We start from the raw sequence: 310 nt of genomic DNA, 5'->3' as shown, positions 1-310 counted from the left end.
TTCAGACTTCACCAAATGTCCCTTGGAGCAAGATTGCCCCTCATTGAGAAACACTGACCCGAATTCTCCCTAATATGGATTTGAAGTATATTTTCTTAATTTATTACACTTATTAAGTGGAATTTTATCAATCCACTTTTAAAAAAAAATTTATTGATTTTTTTACAGAGAGGAAGGGAGAGGGATAGAGAGTTAGAAACATCGACGAGAGAGAAACATCGATCAGCTGCCTCCTGCACACCCCCACTGGGGATGTGCCCGCAATCAAGGTACATGCCCTTGACTGGAATCGAACCTGGGACCCTTCAGT

The sequence above is a fragment of the Myotis davidii genome, unplaced genomic scaffold, assembly GCF_000327345.1.
Source record: "Myotis davidii unplaced genomic scaffold, ASM32734v1 scaffold37, whole genome shotgun sequence".
NCBI lineage: Eukaryota > Metazoa > Chordata > Mammalia > Chiroptera > Vespertilionidae > Myotis > Myotis davidii.
This window is presented reverse-complemented; position numbering follows the sequence as displayed.